The sequence below is a fragment of the Pseudorasbora parva genome, chromosome 1 (assembly GCF_024679245.1).
Source record: "Pseudorasbora parva isolate DD20220531a chromosome 1, ASM2467924v1, whole genome shotgun sequence".
In the NCBI taxonomy this organism is placed as follows: Eukaryota; Metazoa; Chordata; class Actinopteri; order Cypriniformes; family Gobionidae; genus Pseudorasbora; species Pseudorasbora parva.
Window position 1 is genome coordinate 45,153,762 of NC_090172.1, and position 16,181 is coordinate 45,169,942.

A 16,181-nucleotide genomic window follows, 5' to 3' on the forward strand; every position below is an offset into this window, starting at 1 on the left:
CACGATGCTCTTCTCGACTTTCCGGCTACGGCTGAGTCCCCACGGGACTTCAGCGCGAGACACAGCTAGCTGGCTAAAACAGGTGAATTTAAACAATGGCTAAGTGGCTAAACGCATCTCATTGTCGTGTGAGGGACCTGTTCCTGTTGGACGGACATTTTAATTGCATTTTGTGTCTGTTAAGAGGCCCAAAGACACCCTTTACGTGTATGCCCCCAAAGCTGCCGTTTTAGCTGAGGGGGGCTCTGGGAATTAACTGTAATAACTCTGTGTTGCAAGCACCAATCCGGTTCGTTTTTTTTCTATAGACTGTACTCACAAAGATATAACGATCAAGATAAACGTAATAATTCGCCGGAGTTGTCCTTTAAACCTGCAACACTGTTAAAAAAAGTCTGTAAAAATAGGGCAAAATGAACTGTATAAATATGAAGAAAATTTCTGTATGTTTTTTTTTTTTTTTTTTTTACAGGCGTTTTACCTGATTTTTGAATTATACATTACATTAGTTTGTGTTTTAAGGATTAACAGAACTTTCCGTAAAATTACTGGATAATACTGGCAGGAAATGACCAGTACGTTTTCCGTTTTTCTTTTTTACAGTGAATATTTAAAGCTTATTTTAAAAAATCTTTATTTCTATCCTTGACACTGTGTAATCATAATCAAGTAATAATAAATAAAGTTTAAATGCCTGATTGTTTTATTAAAATAAATCGATGAAATAAATTGAGTTGCAGAGCTCAAAAGGTACTGCATAACAGGAATGACAAAAAAAGGCACAAAACAATCTGATGTAAGTGTCTTCAGCGGTGTAGATGAAACTTAACCCAATACGAAACAAAATGAAAACAACAACAATGGACATCCACCCCCAACTCAACTTGTATTCATCTCCCTTTCTGTCCTGACACACAATAAGGCCAACGCACAGCATTGCATGTTGTAAGCCATCTGTCAGAGAAGCACAAATCACAGTGTTTCATCAGCCTATGTGTCTCTCTCTCTCCTCCCTTCATAACTAAGCGAGCAGGCCTGCCATGTTAGCTCGCAGCTCTGTGTCTGAGAGATAAATGAAATGCAGATGATTGAAAAATGATATGATACACAAAAGCAAGTGTCATGTGGCTTTTGCATCCTCCTTGCTCACTGGCTTGTCTTGTGGCATGCCTTGGGCAGGATGAGTGGCCGACCCGAGCTACACAGATGCTCGTTAGCTCTACATGTGTTTCGCTGACAGCGAGTGTCTGACTGACGAGAGGGAAAGGCAAGGGGGTCTTGTAACATCGAGAGCTCATCGTGAGAAAGGGGAAAAAAGTCTGTCTCTCTCTATCTTTGCAAGTTTGTGTGTGTGAGAGAGAAAGTACATGCGGCTGTGTGTGCCAAAGAGGTGACAGACGATCATTACAGGCTGCGCCGTACACCGCTAGCCATTTCCCAAGTTGTACATTTGGTCAGTGAGATGTTTACATTGACAGAAGTCACTGGGCTAACCATCGCCAAGGGGAAAGCCGGGGGCACCTGTCTGCATGGATGCTAATACCTTACTTTCACATACATTTTGTGTTTTAGTATTTGAAGAAGTAACAGATCAGAGTGACACATCAGTGAGATCAAAGGAACGCCTTCTCCCTCGCCTTTTTCAGTAAAAGGTTTTCATTTTCATAAATTGGGAATATACGAAGGAAATGTTTTCCTTGTCATCATCATTAGAGAAGAGACAGTTCTCTAAATCTCGGGGTTATATCGTTTAAGATCTCTGCCTATGAGAGCTCCAATAAATCTTCTGCCATTAACTCTTGTTGAGATATTTTCACTCATTTGTTTGAGTGTGATGACAGCCACTATAGACGCCTGCCTTTATATGCACATGAACTTTAATGACATCCCATTCTAAATCCATGGGGTTTAATATCGAGTTGGCCCACCATTTCCAGTTATAACAGCTTCAACTCTTCTGGGAAGGCTTTCTACAAGGTTTAAGAGTGTTTATGGAAACTTTTAACCATTCTTCTAGAAGCACATTTGTTGGGACACTGATCAGGCACTGAACATCAGGCACTGCTCAAATTCATCCCAAAGGTGTTCTATCCAGCTGAGGTCAGGCCAGTCAAGTTCCTCCACATTAAACTCACTTATCCATGTCTTTATGGGCCTTGCTTTATGCACTGGTGCGCAGTCATGTTGGAATAGGAAGGAGCCATCCATTAACTCTTCACACAAAGTTGGGAGCATGAAATTGTCTAAAATGTCTTAGTATGCTGAAGAATTAAGATTTCCTTTCACTGGAACTAAGGGGCCACACCCAACTCCTGAAAAACAACCCCACACCATAATCCCCCTCCACCAAACTTTACACTTGGCACTAGGGGTGTGCATGAATATTTTAATATTTGATATGTAACTAATATTCGAAAACAAAAAAATACTGTTCGAATTTCACTGCGTTGATTTGCTGGTTGTAAATGCAGTGAATCCATGATGAATCCCTCTAAATCTTAAAGTTATAACTAAATCCACTGGGTGGCGCTCTGGGGCGTATTAATAAGTTGAGTGTATTTGATCACATAATGTCGTTGTCTGCCTCTCGATGTTTGTAATTACATAGACGAAAATTGAAAATGATCATACAAAATGTAGTTACTTTTGATAAAATTAATTAATGAAACTGAGTTATCATAATATCACCACCACAACAAGAATCACATGAAATCCAAACACCAGGCGAGTGAGGAAAGACTGTCCATCAAAAAAAAGCTGTCCATCACTGCAATCACAAGTGCAGGTAAGCGCAGATGTACCCTGAGTGAGAGAGAGATATTACTTATGATAGCAACTTACTTAATAACCGCATCCATGAACATGATTTCTGTCAGAGTCCTATTTTCCACGGGTTGTGAGGTGAAGACCACATGTCCCAAGATGCTAAGCTCAAACTTGGCGCCATCAAACTACGTCTTTGTTTTGAACCTCTAGCAGATGGAAAAGTTACATAGTGCACCTTTAAAGCGAGGAGAAAAAAAACTAAGCAAGCAAAGACGGCACAAACAGAAAGCTGTTCTAATTGTACACAATCTTACCTGTACTGTTGGTATACATGCAGTCCGAATATCAGTTTCCATTTTTTGAATGTCCAATCACAGTTTTTTTGGCCCAAGAGCAGCCAACACGAGGCAGCAACACAATCTGCTTTCATTGCTGCTAGTTTTTTGATGAGTTTCAGCCTATTCTTCACGAAGACTTTCCATGTAGCCCCATACATGATTTGTGGGGGGAAAGATATTCTGGCCACAAATTAAGAATTTGTTCCCATGACTCATTTATTCATTCCCTCATTTTAGTTCAACTGTGATAAAGATTTAACTTAATTAAAACAAGGGAATGAAAGGTGAAAATGAGGGAACAAATTAAGAACAACACGGCCGCAATTTGTCTAAAATTGGGGAATTAATTAATAAAACGTGGCTACAAATGAATAAGTCATGAGAATGAGCTCTTAATTTGTGACTTGCAGATTTTACTTCCAGTTTGAAATCGCACGAATAAATAATGACAAAGTCCATTTCAGTTGAACAATTCCTTCAAATTTTCTGAAGAACTCTTTACTAGTAATCAGACAGGATGTTCAATGTGCTACATTCATCTTCTTGAATAAAAAAAAAGAAAAACAGACCCCCTGTTTCTATTAGTGTAATAAAAGAATATACATTCTCAGTTACTGTGAAACCTTGACAGTAAAAGTGTTTCATATGACCTCTGACCAGGCAGGAATTAGCAGAAGAGGCTAATGAACATACAGGTCTCTCTTCTATATCCTCTTTGTTAGCAACCTAGATAACAGCACTCAAGCCAGAGCCGTGACATGTAAAAGCTCTTTACGTAAAACATCAGAAATGCTCTGGCTGAAAAATACTCTTCTAAATACATAAATGAATAAATAAATAAAATGAAGAGTGGGCCCACTTCTCATCTTTTCGTGGTGGCTTAGATGCAGACTGGCAGTAAGAGTATAAAAGCGGGTGTCAGGGGGGTGGGGGTGATGTGTTTGTATGCGGGGTCTGTTGAAATGTTTACTCTAATGGAGGCCATAATGAGTGCATACAGCGCAGCACTCTGGCTCCGATAGGGGGCTGCGTGCCAGCAGGGCTTTAAAGGAAGGGCCCAAAGCCTTGGGCACTTGGCACGCCGGCTCTTTCCGCAATCTCCCGGCACACAGAGCGAAGGAACGGCGAGAACCTGCAGATAAATAGCCATGAAATCTGCCATCACATGCCTTTGATTACTCATGCACAATTTACTGTTTTTAACCCCCAACCTCAGATGCAGTAAATAAACATGATTTAGTTTTTCATAATCTTTCACCTCCCTTTTCAACTCCCACACCTCCATCTCTCTGCTGCTATCAGGAGTCCGGCCCATGTCTGTCGGAATAAAATGGTTCCAACAATGCTCTCTAATCATTCCCTCAGTGCAATCCCTGAATCCTTTTTGTGAATAATAAAAAAAAGGGAAAAATCCCACATTAGATCATCAAGCATCTAATTGTTTGGCCATTTCCTGAAATGATTTAAAAGCCTTTTCTCCCATATACTTCCAGCCAACATTGTGTCTGTGTGCAAATGAAGAGATGTAAATGAAGAGAGAGAAAGAGTTCAATTTGAATCACACAGAGGCTGTCAGTGGCGTCTTGGACTGCTAGGCACTGATGAAATAGCACTTGCTGTCTTCTTGTTATTTAAAAGCAGTTGTAATCCATCTGAAAGGGACTGTGATATAATCCATTTAATTTCTCCTCCATCACCGCAATAATATGGAGGAAAAAAATCTACCGAGGCTATGTAGCCTGGTGATTTAGCAATTATCTTTATTTTACCCTGGCGCATTTCGCTGCAGATTAATTGGAGCCTTATCTGCTCCAAGTGGCAGGTCACTTACCTCAACGCACCACAATATGGTTTATCTTAATCATCACCCTCCACTACCTTTAACCGTGGCCCGTATGAACCCGGAAAGATTATTTCACATCAAAATCACCAACACAAACAGCATGGTTGTTACAGGGCGTTTAATTGGTTCCCCAAGATAACACTTTACGGTGGAGTGATTGTGTAAAATTTGTGCACAATCCGACAAGAAGATGATTCTTACCAATTGCTTCCCTGACATAGACAAGGCTGTTAAATGTGAAAGGAAATCAGGGAAAAGATTATCGTGATGTGTGAAATGGGAAAAGACATTTGAAAATGCCACTTAGTAGGAGAATGCCAACACCCTTCCAAAGTATTGTTTGAGTCACACACTCCTAAAGAAAGATTTCTGCAGTAAATCACACACTGTAGCTCTGTTCCAGGACCTAGTGAACTACGTTTAATGTCACGTAACCTTAAAGTAATGCATTTGCAACAAAAACAAAAACAGCAACTCTGCCTTTTTTAAATTATATTAATTACACAATAAATAAAATCTTTTATTTTTTATGAAACAAATAAACATTGGGCAATGGAAGGAAATGTTGATTTATATATAATTGAAATAATTATTATCTATATTTATATATAAATCAACATTTCCATTGCATTCTATCTTGGATTAATTTATTTGTATTATTATATTATATTTATTGCTGTCAACTGATTAATCGTGATTAATCGCATACACTGAAAAAAATGACTTTGTGGTATTGTAAAATCTATTACATTAATTCATGTAATTTATACATTGTAAAATCAAGATTAAGTTGGAACTATATATCTTATGTAAAATTTACACAATTTATTAATGTAATAAATTTACTGAGAAGAAAGAGTAAATTTTACCATATATTTACAAATAGTATTTAATGTTTTATAGTCACAGCACATTCACCTAAAAATACTAAGTAAATTTTAATCTGAAAAGCAAAGTGTGTTTGAATGTGCCTGCCCGTTTTTGTTGTTGCTCAAAAAGATCCCGGTTCAGTGGCAGAGACGGTCGGTTTGGGATGTCGCTTTTACATGGCTGACTTATTCTCGGTAAGTTCTGACCTTTCTATTTTAGATTTGTGATAACGATGTACTTCGTTTTGATGGTTTGATTATTGCATAGACGTTACGGTTTAAAATTGACTAAAAGTGAGTTTTAATCACAAAAACGGTAGCTAAAGCTAAAGCATTATCCACTTCTATAAAGTTGAGACTGGTGTTTAGTCAAAGATAGAGGGGATTAAATGTAGTTAGCCACGTTCTTGTAGAAAAAGTCACCCTGTCTGGTTAACTTCAAAATAATTTAATGTTAGCTGGCCGTGATTAAGTGCTGGCTGCCTGTGTGTGTGTCCTCTAGCTAATGTTAGCATTTTTTAAAAGTGTCTAAGTTAGTTGTTTTTATATCCACTGAAAATTTCACAGCAATTATTTTATCAAAGCATAAGTTAGTCTGCACTCTGCACTAAAGAAGGAAAGTTTGGATGGCAGGTGAACTCTGATACCAAATACGTTAAGCATTGATGTATAACGTTAGCAACAAGTGCATGAATGTCAGCAATTCTATTTTAGTGAGCGAACGACATGAAGGTCCGGTCACCTTTTTAATGAAAATAAAATGTTATAAATGTAAATCTATTTCTTAAATGGAATTGTGTTCTTTCTTTCTCACAAACTGTATGCAGGAGGACAGTCGCAGTGTTGCTGCTGAACATATCCTTGAGATGGTCGTCCATGGAGCTGATCGAGAGGATCCAGTCGATGAATGAGCATTAAGGAAAAGTGACCATTCTGTTTCAGCTGGACTATGCATGTGCTCGTCATTAAAGGGTTAAGTTAGTTCAGTTCAGTCAAAAATGAAATGTCTGTCATTAACTCCTCTCCCTAATGTCGCTCCACACCCGTAAGACCTCCGTTCATCTTCACACACAGTTTAAGATATTTTATATTTAGTCCGAGAGCGTATGCAAGTGTATGCACACTATACTGTCCATGTCCAGAAAGGGAATAAAAACATCATCACAGTAGTCCATATGAGACATCAGTGGGTTAATTAGAGTCTCTTGAAGCATCCAAAATACATTTGGGTCCAAAAATAACAAAAACTACGACTTTATTCAGCATTAGCTTCTCTTCACCGTTTGAATCTTTATTTGAGGATTGAACACAAACACGGAAGAGAAGACAATGCTGAATAAAGTTGTAGTTTTTGTTATTTTTGGACTCAAATGTGATACATTTCATATTTGGCTGAACTAACCCTTTAATGTTAGTTATGCCACTGTTGGCTGCTGATGTTTAGTTGAACCATACATGGTTAATTCTACAGTTATTGTAAATTATAATGAATATACCTTAACTACTTAATCAGTTGATGTGAACATTACTGATGTAATGGTTACATTTTGACATAATAAACTGTTCAACTTCATTGTATTTATGTGTGATTTGTGATAAATGTATTTGATGCAGAGAACATTATTACATTTATTTGGTTTAAAATAGCAACATTTACATAATAATAGTGAGTAATATAAATTAATTAAACTAAGTAATTCAAAATGTCAAATGGACAAACATTATAAAATCTACTTAATTACTTCATAAGAGTAAATAATACAGATTTATAAAATTCACAATAGTTATGCTCCTTTTAAAATAAAATTTACTTGATTACTTTTAATAAATACAACATGCTAAGTTAAATATAATTAAGTAACATTTACTTAATGTCTTTGCAAATGTTACATTTATAGTTAAGTACATTTTACTTGATATTGGCAAGTAAGTTGTACTTGATATCGCAGCAGTAAATTTTACTTAGAAAAACTGAGTGCAAATTGTTACAAAGATTTTATCAAGTAAATCTTACAAGTTGTTTTTATCAGTGTACAAAATAAAAGTTTGTGTTTACATAATTTATGTGAGTGTATAGTGTAGAATTATTATGTGTTTATAATTACACACACATGTATATATTGAAGAAATATTTGTTATTTATACAGTCTTGTTCAAAATAATAGCAGTACAATGTGACTAACCAGAATAATCAAGGTTTTTAGTATATTTTTTATTGCTACGTGGCAAACAAGTTACCAGTAGGTTCAGTAGATTGTCAGAAAACAAACAAGACCCAGCATTCATGATATGCACGCTCTTAAAGGGATCCCATGGTGTTGAGACTTGTATGGCTTAATATAACATAAATGATGTCTCTTACTGAATTATGTGGTAGAAAACCCATGAAAGATCTACGTTATTTAAAAAATCGATTTTATATTTGGACCATGGGCAGCGCCATTTTGTTTGCGTTCTAGGTTGATGACGTAGAGTGGTTGAACTCCTCAATCAGCTGGCGTTACCCGTTGCTATTTTTACCACAACGCAACTCGAAAATTGTTTCAGAGTTAAACAAAACAAATGAATTGCTTTGTAATTGTACTTAAAACACACTCAAACATACATGTGCACACAAACTCACCTACACAAGTCACAAACAGATCGGCGGGCGCGCACACACTGACTGCTCTGTCTCAATCGCATGCATCATCACCAAAACATCCTGCCTCTCTTCCTCACGTTACTTTATCCCATCGTCCTACCTAGATATTTCCCTCTGCTGGTCACATTAGGCATTATAGTTAATCTACTATCAACAGTCTATCTAGGGAACAGGATGTGTTGAACAGGATATCAACACAGGGAATAGATTGAGGGTTATGTATGCGCGGGCAGTGCGTGTGTGTGTGTGTTCGCGCCGATCTGTTGGGGTGTGTGTGTGTTCGCGCCGATCTGTTGGGGTGTGTGTGTGTGTGTGTGTGTGTTCGCGCCGATCTGTTGGGGTGTGTGTGAGTCTGTGTGAGAGAGAGAGAGTTTGTGTGCACATGTATGTTTGAGTCCGTGAAGTCGGACAGCTGTTTGTAAATCGGCTGTACACTCGTTATTGCGGTGAACGTGAGACTGAATGACTGCACTCGAACATGTCCACTATGGTGTCGGACAACACTACAAATGTCCGTCCCTTCAAATAATGCCCTATTTAAGGGTATAGGGTCGATTTCAGATTCAGCCCCTGTCGTGGAGACTGAGCAGCCCAACATCTCGATTGAGACAGAGCCTGTCGTGTGTGCGCCCGCCGATCTGTTTGTGACTTGTGTAGGTGAGTTTGTGTGCACATGTATGTTTGAGTGTGTTTTAAGTATAATTACAAAGGAATTCATTGGTTTTGTTTAACTCTGAAACAATTTTCGAGTTGCGTTGTGGTAAAAATAGCTACGGGTAATGCCAGCTGATTGAGGAGTTCAACCACTCTACGTCATCAACCTAGAACGCAAACAAAATGGCGCCGCCCATGGTCCAAATATAAAATCGATTTTTAAAATAACGTAGATCTTTCATGGGTTTTCTACTACATATTTCAGTAAGAGACATCATTTATGTTATATTAAGCCATACAAGTCTCAACACCAGGGGATCCCTTTAAGGCTGTGCAATTGGGCAATTAGTTGAAAGGGGTGTGTTCAAAAAAATAGCAGTGTCTACCTTTGACTGTACAAACTCAAAACTATTTTGTACAAACATTTTTTTTTTCTGGGATGTAGCAATCCTGTGAATCACTAAACTAATATTTAGTTGTATGACCACAGTTTTTTAAAACTGCTTGACATCTGTGTGGCATGGAGTCAACCAACTTGTGGCACCTCTCAGCTGTTATTCCACTCCATGATTCTTTAACAACATTCCACAATTCATTCACATTTCTTGGTTTTGCATCAGAAACAGCATTTTTGATATCACCCCACAAGTTCTCAATTGGATTAAGGTCTGGAGATTGGGCTGGCCACTCCATAACATTAATTTTGTTGGTTTGGAACCAAGACTTTGCCCGTTTACTAGTGTGTTTTGGGTCATTGTCTTGTTGAAACAACCATTTCAAGGGCATGTCCTCTTCAGCATAGGGCAACATTACCTCTTCAAGTATTTTAACATATGCAAACTGATCCATGATCCCTGGTATGCGATAAATAGGCCCAACACCATAGTAGGAGAAACATGCCCATATCATGATGCTTGCACCTCCATGCTTCACTGTCTTCACTGTGTACTGTGGCTTGAATTCAGAGTTTGGGGGTCGTCTCACAAACTGCCTGTGGCCCTTGGACCCAAAAAGAACAATTTTACTCTCATCAGTCCACAAAATGTTCCTCCATTTCTCTTTAGGCCAGTTGATGTGTTCTTTGGCAAATTGTAACCTCTTCTGCACATGCCTTTTTTTTAACAGAGGGACTTTGCGGGGGATTCTTGAAAATAGATTAGCTTCACACAGACGTCTTCTAACTGTCACAGTACTTACAGGTAACTATAGACTGTCTTTGATCATCCTGGAGGTGATCATTGGCTGAGCCTTTGCCATTCTGGTTATTCTTCTATCCATTTTGATGGTTGTCTTCCGTTTTCTTCCACGTCTCTCTGGTTTTGCTCTCCATTTTAAGGCACTGGAGATCATTTTAGCTGAACAGCCTATCATTTTTTGCACCTCTTTATAGGTTTTCCCCTCTCTAATCAACTTTTTAATCAAAGTACGCTGTTCTTCTGAACAATGTCTTGAACGACCCATTTTCCTCAGCTTTCAAATGCATCTTCAACAAGTGTTGGCTTCATCCTTAAATAGGGGCCACCTGATTCACACCTGTTTCTTCACAAAATTGATGACCTCAGTGATTGAATGCCACACTGCTATTTTTTTGAACACACCCCTTTCAACTAATTCAACTAATTGCCCAATTGCACAGCCTTAAGAGCGTGCATATCATGAATGCTGGGTCTCATTTGTTTTCTGAGAATCTACTGAACCTACTGGTAACTTGTTTGCCACGTAGCAATAAAAAAATGCGAAAAACCTTGATTATTCTGGTTAGTCACATTGTACTGCTATTATTTTGAACAAGACTGTATATAAAATATGTATGTTTACACAGTATTTCTAAAATATATACATGCATGTATGTATTTATACACTAAAAAATATTGTTGGTTAAACTTACAAAAGTAAGTAACCTGGTTGCCTTAAAAGTTTGAGTTTATTGAAATTAAAAATTTGAGTTGATACAATGAAGGAAATTGGTTTAATAAATAGAAACTCAAAATATTATTGTATCTGAACCACATAAAAAAAATCATAAATCATGAAAATAGCTAAATTTGGCATGTTTCACTGCATCACAAATGAAACACAATTACCCGATATGCTTACAAAATATTTTAATAATATTTGAATAAAGGTTGTCAATTCTCAAAAAAGTTCATTGTATTAACTCAAATATTGAATTTCAATGAACTAAAAATTTTAGGGAAACCAGGTAACTTATTTTTGAAATAATTATTACATAATAATTATACACTGTACACTCACATATATTATGTAAACACAAACCTTTATTTTGGATGTGATTAATCATGACTAATCTTGCTCTAATTATAATATATTATATTATAAATCATATGTCCATATTATATATAATATAATTTCTTTATTTAGATTTTTTTAATTACATTAATTAAAATACAAATATAAAATAGTACAGTTTTATTCTGACTGAAATAAAGATTAAATCAATTATCAAAATGATCATTAGTTGCAGCCCTACATATGTTACACTTTCACACTCTTGTCATAAAGGACCACAAAACTGATCTCAGGTTGTTAAAAAGGGCTGACTCTGACCCCATCTGAAAACTGAACACTCGCCAGAGTGCACAGCTGTGATGCATTTTTGAATAAACCACGCCAAATTTACTCCTTAATGGGTAACAGGCCAAAAGCTTCTCCCTTAGAGTACTACCTCCACCGCTTCATAACTCTAGCATCTGACAGCAGCTGTGTGAGTTTGTACCATCACTATCTGACATCTGACATAAGATTAATGATAGGCCTCCTGGAACAACACTGGAGAAAGAGCCCTGTCCTAAAATCTCAGAAGCCATAATCTATACAACCACTACAATCACCCCCCATGCACCGCCATACCGATACAAGAGTGGAGTCATCTGTTTCATACAGTACCCGATATGTATCAAATTGAAAAAGTTCTCATTATTGCACAACACACTACACTGCCCATGCCATTTATTAAGTCTCTTTCATTCCATACTGAGTTCAAATCCTTTCCCCTGACTATTCTCTGGAGGGTGAGCATTTGAAGTGTAGTTGAACTCATTATGTATCTGATACTGAAGGTACTTAGAGGGAATTTTTGTTTCTGGAATCCACAGCCACACACAATTCCTTCAGACTAACACAAACCTCAATGCTTTCTCTAACTGGTGTGCAGCACTCATGCCCTGATGCACTATCGCCAGGGTAAAGGAGCCGTTTCATCGGCCGTTGCGAGTCTAATTTACGGATATCTGCGTGAGCTCGGAGGCCCGAGGCGACCTGTCCCGTGTCTTATGGGGGAATGGAAGTACGCGTACCATGCGGACTTCAGCAGCGGGGTCCGGATAAGATCGGGCTACAGGGAGAGGGGAGCGAGCACGCCCCGTTTGTTCTCCACTCCCTCTTATGTAGTGTGGGCTGATTGGGAGGAAAAGCTGAAATTGCTTTCACCGGGGCCTGGGCCGTCCGCTCCTGCAGCAAGCAATGATAACTAACAATGCCCCCAGGACCTAGTTAAAGCTGCATCACACATGCTGCAAAAGCACTTTAATGTGGCAGCATTAAGAAGCTGTCAGCTAGTCTGGTGCGGAGGAAAACCGGCTTGAATTCGTAGCCGATCGTAAAAAGCATTCGTTATAATCACGTACAAATCAGACTTGTACACGCTAATCAAGACTTTTGTTTTCTGGTATAGCTGATGGAGAAAAGAGTTTAGGAGATGTATATGTTTCTCTCTACATGGCTGTCAACTCAGGTAGGGATGACCTAAATCACGCTATGTGGGAGTGTGGAGTGTCCTGTCCTTCTGCATATCATCAGCAGAGCTATGACAGAGACACCCGCAGGGAAAATGGCCGTGGCTACATGTACATTATAACTATATGACTTTATATTTTGGCTATTTAGACCTGGATGCACATTCGTTTCTTTAATGAACTATTCACAATATCACAGTCTGTCCATACACACATCTGTGTATGTTTGTGCGCAAAGCACAAGTACATTTGTTTATGCATGTATGCAATTAGCTGTGTTTATTATGCTGAGGTCTTGTTTAATGGTTCTAATTTTGCGGTTTCAATAAATATTCAAAAGGAACCAAGAGTAGCATGTTGTCGTAATTGACTTACAAGCAAGGTTGAGGATGCTTTTGAAAGAGAATACAATTGCAACATCCCAAAGTCCTTCATACCGAAATAAATAACTCGAAGTTACCTCACCTGACCCTGCTGTGTAGAGAGCTGTGTTATGATCCACCCACGCCCATTTCAATTAACACCATAGAGAAAAGAGGTCATGCCGCTAAATGAAAGAGTAACATTATAATTGCCAAGAGCCATCCATACAATGGACGTATATTGTCCATGTTATGATAACACGACAGAAATTCTGAGCTCCATGATTCTGTTTTATATAAATGTTATCATATCCATCTTCATCTCCATCTTCAATCTCACCCTCCCTCTCTCCCAGCCGGATTGTCACTATGATCTTCCTCATCACATGACACCTCATCCTCACTCTCATCAACTGACAGTTGTGTTTTATATATTTTTTGAAGTGCTATAGAAAAGTTGCAGATCATAATATGTGCAGTTATAGTATGTGAATTACTATTCTTATATGTGCATTACAAAATCATGCAAAAATGCACATATATTTCAATTTTTTTCTTTTCCTTACAAATGTAATATATTTGTATACAACCTAGTGTGTATGGTATGGTCTTATTCAATTCCATTATGGTACAATGTGGCCTTGAGGCAACACACAGTTTTTTTTTGTGTTATTTACTCTAAAACATTTGATGATATATAATGCAAAATTCTTGAAAATTCATTGTGGGTGATTAACTAGATAGAAATTAGTGAAAAATATTGAGCCATGTGACCTGTGCATCTGTACTGAAACAGGACAAAAAATGTGCCCCTGTGGCTGTGGGTCATGTGACCATTTTTTTTTGCATTTTCATTGATTAGTATTTGATTTCTTCCCTGAGACAGGTTTGACTAATAAATTTGTTTCATTTTATTTAACAAAAATAAACTAAAATAGACTATGTTGCCTGGAGGCAACACTATGTCGTAGAGGCATATATATATATATACACAGTGCCTTGCGAATATCTCTCGTCCCCCTTGAACTTTGCGACCTTTGCCACATTTCGGGCTTCAAACATAAAGATATAAAACACTTTTGTGAAGAATCAACAACAAGTGGGATCATCATAAAGTGGAATGAAATTTATTGAATATTTCAAACTTTTTTAACAAATCAAAAACTGAAAAATTGGGTGTGCAAAATTATTCAGCCCCTTTACTTTCAGTGCAGCAAACTATCTCCAGAAGTTCAGTGAGAATCTCTGAATGATCCAGTGTTGACCTAAATGACTAATGATGATAAATAGAATCCACCTGTGTGTGATCAAGTCTCCGTATAAATGTACCTGCACTGTGATAGTCTCAGAGGTCCGTTTAAAGCGCAGAGAGCATCATGAAGAACAAGGAACACACCAGGCAGGTCCGAGATACTGTTGTGGAGAAGTTTAAAGCCGGATTGGGATACAAAAAGATTTCCCAAGCTTTAAACATCCCAAGGAGCACTGTGCAAACGATAATATTGAAATGGAAGGAGTATCAGACCACTGCAAATCTACCAAGACCTGGCCGTCCCTCTAAACTTTCAGCTCATACAAGGAGAAGACTGATCAGAGATGCAGCCAAGAGGCCCATGATCACTCTGGATGAACTGCAGAGATCTACAGCTGAGGTGGGAGACTCTGTCCATAGGACAACATCAGTCGTATACTGCACAAATCTGGCCTTTATGGAAGAGTGGCAAGAAGAAAGCCATTTCTTAAAGATATCCATAGAAAATGCAGTTTAAAGTTTGCCACAAGCCACCTGGGAGACACACCAAACATATGGAAGAAGGTGCTCTGGTCAGATAAAACCAAAATTAAATTTTTGGCAACAATGCAAAACCTTATGTTTGGCGTAAAAGCAACACAGCTCATCACCCTGAACACACCATCCCCACTGTCAAACATGATGGTGGCAGCATCATGGTTTGGGCCTGCTGTTCTTCAGCAGGGACAGGGAAGATGGTTAAAATTGATGGGAAGATGGATGGAGCCAAATACAGGACCATTCTGGAAGAAAACCTGATGGAGTCTGCAAAAGACCTGAGACTGGGACAGAGATTTGTCTTCCAACAAGACAATGATCCAAAACATAAAGCAAAATCTACAATGGAATGGTTCAAAAATAAACATATCCAGGTGTTAGAATGGCCAAGTCAAAGTCCAGACCTGAATCCAATCGAGAATCTGTGGAAAGAACTGAAAACTGCTGTTCACAAACTCTCTCCATCCAACCTCACTGAGCTCGAGCTGTTCTGCAAGGAGGAATTGGCAAAAATTTCAGTCTCTCGATGTGCAAAACTGATAGAGACATACCCCAAGCCACTTACAGCTGTAATCGCAGCAAAAGGTGGCGCTACAAAGTATTAACTGAAGGGGGCCGAATAATTTTGCACGCCCAGTTGTTACGTTTTTGAGTTGTTAAAAAAGTTTGAAATATCCATAAAATTTTGTTCCACTTCATGATTGTGTCCCACTTGTTGTTGATTCTTCACAAAAAAATACAGTTTCATATTATTATGTTTGAAGCCTGAAATGTGGCAAAAGGTCGCAAAGTTCAAGGGGGCCGAACATACACATCCTTGTATATGTATATAAGTAGAATTTATATAAAACAAAATTGTGAAGATCCGAATTTCTATCATGCTATCATACACTTGCTTATTCAGAAGAATGCATGACAATGCAAATAGATGCAAAGAGAGACAGAGATAATGTGAGAGAAAATAAAGTTGCGTAAGTTTAAACTCCCCTCACCCTCTTCGGAGACGGCAGACCACCACCAACACAAATGAGACACAGCCCCCTGTTAACAGTCCTCTCCTTTTAGATGCTTTACTGAGTATCTGAAGTCCTTAGCCATTCAATACACATTCTGAGAGTATCCTGTCAAACACAGATTTGAATCAATACTATTCTAGAGTGG